Genomic DNA, 9,093 nt, shown 5'->3' with positions numbered 1-9,093 from the left:
TATCTTTGCTCTTTATTCTTATGACTCCTTTTTAAATCCTTCAGGAATGTGCTTGTTTGAAAGTGTTTAAGTTGGGTTCAGCAATTGAGGTCTCCTTGGGTTAGGGAGGTAGAAAAAGGGTGAAGCTCTCCTGTCTAGGAACCAAAGGGGAGCATATAGTCCAACTTAAGACAGCAGTACTGTGTCCTGTTGGATAACACAGGCATGCCCCTGTATTTGCATGGATTCCATTCTGGAACCCACCGTGGTTAAGAGAAACCCTGGATATTGGCATCTGCTTCCCCCACCCTCAGTCTGAGGGGAGCTCCATTCTTGACTCCAGAGAGTCTGTGGCCTCTGCTGGGCTCAGAGGACCCTCCGGTGGCAAGGGAAGCGGGGGATAGGGGGCATACCCAATCTGTGAATATGTGGGCCCCCTGCATTACTTTCCAGCCTACATACATTCTGGAGAAGTGGGTTAAAAGCATTTTGAGGGGAGCAAAGGCACACAGGACAGTGGATTGTTAGGAGAGTGGACAAAGGCATTTTCAGGAATGGCTTCTGTGAAGGCTTGTAGTGCCTCCTGCTAAAGAGCTCTTACCTGACATTGTGTTGCATGTTTTCAAGCATAAATAACTCACTGATGTTACTTTTCAATATGGAGCCTGAAAGGCATAGGAAGCAGCCTTCTGTGCCTTATACCACACGAAAGGGTTTTTTTTACTGCCTTGAAAACTTGGCATATATATAACCAGGACCTCAGAAGACCAGCTGCACAGTTGTCATTGGTGACTTAAATGGCCTGCTAAATGCTGCATAAGTGGCTATGTGAGACCCTGAGACCCAGGTGTTGCTCCTCTTAACCTCTACTTCACTTGATTAAAGTTGGGGTTTATTAGGCCACAGCTCCTTATTTGTTCAGTGCAATCATCCAGCTCTGGAAGAACACTATGTTTAGTGGTTTCCTAGATGCATTGAGACCTTGCTGTTGTTGTGACCAGACAGTGGAGAGTGAATAGTGCCTTCAGAGATGCTGGTTCCCCAAGAAACAGCCTGTAATTCAAGTAAGTTTCAGAGGTTGTGCCCTGTCCTTTTCTTTCAGGGTCAAGTGGCACCTTAGCCACCCTTCCTTTCCAGTGACACTCTGCCACTTGAGCACCACCCCCCTTTCTGCATTAACTTGTACAAAGCTGCATTTTGGGTGCTACAGCAGAATGGAGCTGGGCAACTGTTGGCGAAAATAAATGCACACCATGATACCCCTCTGCTCTGGGGGGAGGGGGGAGAGAAGTAATGGAAATAGTTTAGATCAATGGTTCTCAGACTTTAGCACTGGGACCCACTTTTTATAATGACAATTTGTCGGGACATGCCAAAGTGATGTCATTAACTTCAGAAGTGATGTTGCCATACGTGATCATCAAGCAGGAACATTTTTAACAATCCTAGGCTGCAATCCGATCCACACTTACCCATTGACTATCATTGTTAAAAATATACATAGTAGTTTGTTAAAAGTACAGGTCTGTAACATTTCCCCAAATGCAGTCACATACCATGGTAGCATCAAGTCTATTAAAAATATATTGAATGGGGACCTGCTTGAAATTGGGTTGTGACCCACCTAGTGGGTCCTAACCCATAATGTGAGAAACACTGATTTAGACCAATGTTTTTCAACCTTGAGTTTGGGAAGCCTCAGTTGTGGGACCATGGCAACTTACAGGAATAAAAAAGGTTGAGGACCACTGAACTAGAGCACCACCAGATAACGGGAGAGACAGCCACTGTACCCTTCCAGGTGCCAGGAGATGGAGCCTAAATCCTGCTCAGGTTCTTAGCATTTGTACTAAAGTAACTTTCACTAGTGCCAGGCTTCGTGGTAACTTTTTCTGTTTTCTCTAATAAGAATATTTGGTTACAGTGGACAGTGCTGGGAGGGCATTACAGGGGTAGGGAGAGGGTGGCAATGAGTGTGGTAGGTGGAAAGGATCCTGGAATGGGGGAGGGATCAACAGTGAGGTCCCCAGTCTTATACTTTTTATATAGGGGTGTCATGGCATGTAAAAGGTTGAAAACCACTGGTTTAGAATGCAGTGTGAAGCTGTGAGACATGGCCAGTCTTCTGCCTGCTGGGGGTAGCTGGCTGACTTAATTTGGAATGTCTAGCTTCTGTAAGCCTAGGCATCTCCTCTGACATATGGGAACTTCCATCTTGCCTGCAGTCAGTTCAGCGTGGGGCTGCTGGCTTTGCTCTTTGAGAGTGGTGGTGTGTACAAAGAAAAGTGAGGGGGTAGTGTACATGAGGGTTGCACAAAATTTTGCACATGCTTCTTACAGCTTTGTTGCCAGTTCTTGGGTAAGACCATAGTGGGTAAATGCTGCAGGTGCAGCAAAGAAACAGGTGCGTAACCAACCTTGCTTATGCGGTACTTAGCTTGGGGTCTCCAACTTACGGCCTGTGGGCCACATCCAACCCACTGACATTATTTTGTGTGGCCTGATGAACCTAGTGCCATAATGATTTGCAGCCCCCCTTTCCCTGTCACTATGTGCTCTTCCTTTATGCTACAAAAGGTATCTGCTGTGCTGTGTTGCTGGGAGACAGCAAGCAGCTCCCTAGCTGCAAATATTTTTTCCTAGAGTGAACATTCACAAGTGTATATTTTCTATAAGTGACTTGCCAAGTTCCGCTGTAAGATCAAGACTCAATGATGTGTCCCTGGCAGCTCAAAATTTGGTGTCTCCAGCTGTAGCTGATCCTTAACCATCACAAGGTACCAATGATTTAGTTGAATGTTACCATATCTCTGTCAGGCCTACAGTGACCTAGTAGCTGGTGAACCTTTCTGTTTAGACCAGTGGTTCCCAACTCCTACTGGGGAGTTGGGAACCAGGTAAGTATTTGTGTGGGTGGGGAGGGAGGTGAAGAGGGGGGGAAGCAATGGTGCCACAGGTGTCATTCCACTGTTGCTGCCAAGGGGCTTATTTCTTACCTTGAAGGCAGAGCTGGCATCCTGCAGGGCTCTGGAGGCTTGCAGCCCCCTCTGAGGCTTCTGTAAACAATCCTTATCTCCATTCAGCAGCTTTTCCCCTTCCTCCCTTCCAGCACATACACTCCTGTGATTTAGAACTTGGAGCAAGGTACAGAGCTACATTAAGAACATGCCATGTTCAATACAAAATGATCTTTAATTGAAATCTGCAGTGCTATATTCATCTTGCAATGTTATTACCATACAGACATGATATATCTTACAAGGAGGATGTTAAAATAAGTGTAGAGGATGCACAGATCCAATGTGGTAGGAAGTATGGCTTCACCTAAGGACTGAGAACTTGCCTTCCACAGGAAGAATGACAAACTGGACTGGGAGTGGTCGTGTGCCCATGCTCGCTCCACAGTGCAACCTGTTCTGGGGCAGGTCCTGTGTCAACTGGGCTGATGAAAAGGGGACAAGTGTAGCCATCTAGAGACTTGAACTGAGAGAGATATAACAGAGAGGCCCGAATCAATCCAAGCAGTTGAAAGGTCAGGGTTCAAACGGGCTTATATGATCTGCAACGTGCAGGAAGGTGGGCTGTTCTAAGCAGCACTTTGGCTCATTCCCAATTCTGTGTTTGGAGTACAGTGTGTTATGGCTACCAATTAGATTATGCATATTTTTATACAAGATTTTCTTAAAACTGCAAATTTCCCTTTTGTGGACTCATGAAGCTCCCTTACACCATTAGAGCTTTGGTCTGTCTAGCCTCGTCTTGGCTTCTCTGACAGGTAGTAATGCTTAAAATTTGAGAATCTACTTACATGTGACAATAAAAGCATCATTTGTGCTCCTGGTGTTGTGATGTCATATAGCTACAGGTGTGCATCTGCAGGTGTGTGGGACTGCAGCAGATGGGGCCCAATACTTCAACTTTTTCTCCTCGTGCTACAGTGCTGACAAAAACACCCCCAAAGCAGCTATTTCTCATGGGAGGGATGGTTCCATTGGCACCAAAAAAAGATGCTTTGAGAGAACTTCCATTGTGACCATGCAGTCCCTCTCCCAATCCTGCTTGCCCCCCTTCCCCTGTGGCTGCTGCTTGTTTAAAAACCAAAACAAAAAATGGAAGCACAAAGAACCCAGTTAGTGGAACTTTTGCTTTGATGCTCAGCCTTGGGGGAGCTTGGCTCTCCCAGCACCTGCTACCCTGAAGTCTTTAAATTAGATGTGCTGTGAACCTGGGACTTCATGTATGGAAAACATGTCCTCTACTACCATGGAGTTACAGCTTCATGCTCCTGTTTCAGAGCCACAAGATTGCCCCTTTATTGCCCAAATACCTAAGCCATTGCTTGTCATGATCTTTACAGAGTCGCAGATGGGGGAGCTCATCTTGCTAGAGGGCTTTAAGAATCCTTTGAAAACAGGTTAGGCAATGTGGTTTGCAACCATGGAAGATCCACAGAGCAAAGCAAGGGTTTAAAAAGCCAAGGACAACTGCTCTGGTGGTTCCCAGTTATGTGGTGTGAATTGAAATCTAGGCTGGAACACATTTTGAGTTTGGAAGGGGGCTGATTTCTCTGCATTGAAAATGGTGAGGTCTGAACCACAGCTGAATAGCTGTAGAGATTATAAAACTTGGTAGGGTGTGGCAAACCACTTGACTGGAAAGTCAATTTGCTTGATTGTGCCAAAACTTCAGTTCCTCTCCACCTACAATTGCCTTTGCTGGGTCAGACCATAGATCCAGAACTCTGTCACACATGGGCCAGCCAGAGGCCTCTGTGGTGTTCACAAGGAGGCTTGGGCCCAATTCACCTGATACTGCTTTGTATGTTCATGTGGCAGCCTGCTCTGTCAACTTTTGAAATGACACCATTGTCTCTGAGACTCACCAAGAGCATTCTCTTAGTGGCTCATGATCCCTGGTTTGTCCCTTTGTCCCTAAATGTGGTTGGTGATATGAATTTAAATGCTTGCAACATCAGTATATGCCATTTCAATCCTGGCTTGACTTTTTCCCTAGCTCTAGTTAAAGCTTTCCTTTTCCCCCTTCCTTGAAAGATTGGCTGAGAGCAGACTGATCTCTCCTGGGCATAGGTAGGGCTCCTGGCACCACCATTCTTGTTGCCTCAGGCACTGTGTGGTGAGATCTGTCTTCTGCTCTTGTCTGTAGCTGGAGCCTCTCTGCAGTATTGAATGGTAACCCAGAGTGGAAATTGCTAGCAGCTAGACATAAGAACATAAGAACAGCCCCACTGGATCAGGCCATAGGCCCATCTAGTCCAGCTTCCTGTATCTCACAGCGGCCCACCAAATGCCCCAGGGAGCACACCAGATAACAAGAGACCTCATCCTGGTGCCCTCCCTTGCATCTGGCATTCTGACATAACCCATTTCTAAAATCAGGAGGTTGCGCATACACATCATGGCTTGTACCCCATAATGGATTTTTCCTCCAGAAACTTGTCCAATCCCCTTTTAAAGGCGTCTAGGCTAGACGCCAGCACCACATCCTGTGGCAAGGAGTTCCACAGACCGACCACACGCTGAGTAAAGAAATATTTTCTTTTGTCTGTCCTAACCCGCCCAACACTCAATTTTAGTGGATGTCCCCTGGTTCTGGTATTATGTGAGAGTGTAAAGAGCATCTCCCTATCCACTCTGTCCATCCCCTGCATAATTTTGTATGTCTCAATCATGTCCCCCCTCAGGCGTCTCTTTTCTAGGCTGAAGAGGCCCAAACGCCGTAGCCTTTCCTCATAAGGAAGGTGCCCCAGCCCCGTAATCAGCTTAGTCGCTCTCTTTTGCACCTTTTCCATTTCCACTATGTCTTTTTTGAGATGCGGCGACCAGAACTGGACACAATACTCCAGGTGTGGCCTTACCATAGATTTGTACAACGGCATTATAATACTAGCCGTTGTCAATGCTAGACATTGGTTTGCTAGGCCCGGTGTACCTACTGCAGAGCTGACAGCTTTGATACTCTTCCTATCTGCTGTTGGAGTTAACGGGTTTTTTGGCAGAAGCCCTCATATACATCAGATAGCCTGTAACTGAGCCCAGGACTGGAAGATTGAGTGCTGTCTCCAAGCCCTCTAGGTGGCGGGTGTGGGGAATGATTTCTGATATCCCTCAAGGGATCACACAGGGGCTCTTCCCTCCTCCTGGCCTGATGCTGTGTACTTTCACTCCCTGCTCACACCATCTGCTGGATGGGCATATGAGCATTGAACAATAGTCTAATTGACCCAGCTGGAAGTCTGCTGCCTGTATTGTTGCTAGGGCGGTCAGTTTCTAATGGGACTGGTCAGTTCTTTGTTTTCTATTACTTTTGCTGCCTGATGGTGTATGTGTCAGTGTGTGTGTTTAAACTGGGTAAATTTGAACAGATCAACATATATAAAGTATTCTAGCCTCTCTTTCATGAAAAAGTCTTACCTTCGGGGAGAGGCAGCAGCCCTAATTACAGTGAAAACAGTTGCTGATGTAGACTTTGGCGAATCTCATTTTTTGTTTTGTGAAAAGCATTTTGCTGGTCCTCCTTGCTGAGAATACATAGCAGAGAACACATGCTCAGAGTTTCCTAAAGGAAGTATCTGGTGGAACATCTATCTGGTAGAGATGTGCTGCTGTCTTCCTTATGCCTATTTTGTTACCCTTGTTGCCTTCCACCTCTCTCTGTAACAATAAGAGTTAAAGTTGTTTCCTAAAACAAAAGTGGAGTAGAACTAGGGCACACAGCTGCAGTGAGTGGATGGGGGATGATTTCCCAGTATGAACCTGGTGACATCCTAAGAGTAACATCATACTGCCCTGGCAGCTACTGGAGGCTGTAAGCTGCAGTATAGCACATCAGAACAGTAGCCAATCAGATCCAGTATCTGAATCCAGTATCTGGCCACAGATCTGAAATCCATCTCTTTGGAGGTGGGGGGGGGGGAAGCAAGGTTTTTTTCACAGCCTGATTACCTGAGATCGGGCAGATTGAGTGTGGATTCTTAATGCATACAAAACATATACTCTAGCCCAGAATAAAGCCTGCTCACAACTGCAGTGACTTCTCCCCCAAAATATCTGCATTCCCCCTTTTAATGGAAAAGGCCATGGGTGAGCACTGAAGCATCAAACATTCCACAAGGGCAGCAGCCTGGACACTGAAAGATCCTGCCCTCTAGTGGGCTGAAAGAACTTAGCACCATGGCAGCTCTCCTGCTCCTTGGAGCACATTTTAACATTGGAGCTACAGCTGACTATGGCAAAAACTTAGAACGTGCTGGAAGATGCAAATATAGACTTGCATATGTGGTTACATGACTGAATAGCCACAGCCTACTTGCACAGATCTGAATTCAACTCTGCCAAGCACCCTTGAGACCGCCGTCCTATTTTTTGCAAATTAACCTGGGCCTAAGAGCATTCACAAATGACTGTTACTTCCCTGGTGTTAACTTTTGTATGCTGGTCTGGTAGGGCCTCTCCAGGAGGTGGTGAGATGGCCATGGAACAGACCCCCCCCCCTACACACTGTGACTGAGATCACTGCACAGCTGGAGCATCATGGGAGCCACACCGCATCCTGGCTAGAGCAGAGTACCACACAGATGTCTTCCTGTGCATTGTAGCCCACCAACATTCATGGAATGTGTACCTTTTTACTGTAGTGTCAGCACAGCCACTTCTCAGTGGCAAAAAATCAGTGACTGGTCAAGTGAGGGGAGGGGAGCTCTGTACTGATCCCAGAATTCAAGGGTCAGCTTCCCCAAGACAGCTTGCCTTTTGCATTGGGACACGCGCCTTCCTGGGTCCTTTCTATGCTCAACCTGACCTAATCAGTCATATCCCTGGAGCTGAATTGCACATCAAAAAGCAACAACGTTAAAAGGGGGAAAAAAATCTTTCTCCAAACCAAGACCTTCACCTGAGAAACCAAGAGGAAAGGGCATTTTCCTCACACCTGTAAACTCAATGGACCCTCCTCTCCCTTACTCCTCTTAAAATTGGGGTCAGTGTTGCAAAGCCCACTTCTGGTCCCTTGCGCTGCTAACCCCACTGCTTCTCCCCCCACCCTGGTACACAGCCCCCATCAGACAGGGATACACATTAAGTGCAAATGTAAACATTCCTCATTATAAATTAAAAAATAAATAACTTAATTTTTAAAAGTGCAGTGCATGTTGGCGCCAGCAGGGAGCAGGGTGAGCTTTCTTGTTTACCCCATTCCAAGGCTGGAATGGGCCACATTGCACACGAGTGTGTGTGTGTGTTTGTATATACAATATGGGTGGGTGTGTTGGGGGGGATGAGTGAGGGGATGAGACAGTTATGGGACTCAGTTTCCAATAGTTGGAGTGCTTGTGTATCCGGGGGTGGGGGAGGCTGCTGCACTTAGGCTTTGGTTGTTACAAGTGGGAAGGGAGGCGATGGACCTGTTTTCAAGCTGTGAGTTGGGGGAGGGGAGTTTCCGTGCTGACTGTGGCCCAAACATGCATTGAGTCCATCTCAGCGACAGTCTGGCACCCGGGGAGGGTGATGTTCAGCTGAGATGTGGAGAAGGGCCTTGGAGCCTTCATGTGGCCTTGAGAGCACCCTGCTGCTTCCTTTGGCAGATGAGAGCACCATGTCCCAGCCCGCGACTTCTCTGTATCGCTCCACCCCACAGGCCCATGGGTGACTTATCAGGCCTGCTGCAGCTGGTTGGTCCTCGGCTGAATCCCACAATGTTCAGGACTCTTGAAGAAGCAGAACAGAAGGGATAGACTCCTTCCTGAGTGTAGCCCAGGTTGGCAAGAAGCCTTTATGCTGAGGTGCAGGGCAGGGGCCAACACTGTCAAGTCCTTGTGTTCGTTTGTTCAACGTCTCCAGCTGCCCCAAGTGAAAAGGACAAGCCCTGATGACAGGAAGTGACACTTAACTCAGTGAGTCCAAGAGGATGCAGGAGCCGAGGCAGTGGAGACATGTGCCCGCTCGCCTTCCAGAGATTATGATATATAGATTTATATAGAGCTTTATAGATTATTTATATAAATATCTGGGGAGAAGGTGGTGGTGGTGGTGCAAGAAGGCAGAGGAAGGGAGACCTGTACAACCTGGTGTGTGAGGAAGGGAAGGCCAAGCAGGTGCA

The sequence above is a fragment of the Tiliqua scincoides genome, chromosome 2, assembly GCF_035046505.1.
Source record: "Tiliqua scincoides isolate rTilSci1 chromosome 2, rTilSci1.hap2, whole genome shotgun sequence".
In the NCBI taxonomy this organism is placed as follows: Eukaryota; Metazoa; Chordata; class Lepidosauria; order Squamata; family Scincidae; genus Tiliqua; species Tiliqua scincoides.
This window is presented reverse-complemented; position numbering follows the sequence as displayed.